This window comes from Bison bison, unplaced genomic scaffold (assembly GCF_000754665.1).
Source record: "Bison bison bison isolate TAMUID 2011002044 unplaced genomic scaffold, Bison_UMD1.0 scf7180017864329, whole genome shotgun sequence".
Classification (NCBI taxonomy): Eukaryota; Metazoa; Chordata; class Mammalia; order Artiodactyla; family Bovidae; genus Bison; species Bison bison.
In genome coordinates this window covers 6,187,170-6,187,631 of record NW_011494901.1, presented here as the reverse complement: position 1 = coordinate 6,187,631, position 462 = coordinate 6,187,170, and the positions used below count along the sequence as shown (strand labels likewise).

At 58.7% G+C, this 462-nt stretch overlaps 1 long non-coding RNA gene across 1 annotated transcript in view; it reads right to left on the bottom strand.

Annotated features, from left to right (window-relative positions):
• Nucleotides 1-221, bottom strand: part of LOC104998444 — an 18,718-nt gene extending 18,497 nt beyond the window's left edge. The window contains exon 1 of the long non-coding RNA XR_826461.1: nucleotides 150-221. This is a non-coding gene — a long non-coding RNA (uncharacterized LOC104998444). The remainder of the gene's footprint in view (nucleotides 1-149) is intronic.
• Between the last annotated feature and the right edge of the window lie 241 nt (nucleotides 222-462).

Here is a 462-nt window from a genome sequence, read left to right as displayed (position 1 = left end):
GTCCGGGAAGGGAGCGTGCGCTGCGTGCCGAGGCGACTATTCCAATAATAGCTGCAGCCTGGGAGGATGGTGCGGTGACTCATGCCCCTGGCGCACTTCCCCAGGCAGCGGTGTGGGCGGGGACGCGCACCAGGACAAGGGGGATTTACCTGGGGAGGCCGCCTGCAGACACTGACTCGGGAGGGAGCCGAGGGCACTAGGGCAGCGACGCTGACTCACACGGGAAAGCCAGAGGGCAATGACCAAATTTGAAAGAGCAAATCGCCGCTGTCTGGGAAGCTCTTAGAGAAACAGGAAGTGATCAGCTGGTACCAAGCTCAGGAAGGGAAAATCACCTGTCGTCGTGCCTTTGTGCTTGCTGAAATTTATCAAGATGAGAGTCTGCTGAACGCAGCACTGTCTTCTGAGAAGTGAGACGCATCATTCCCACTCCTATGCTCCCCCTCCTCCTACCCCCTCCAC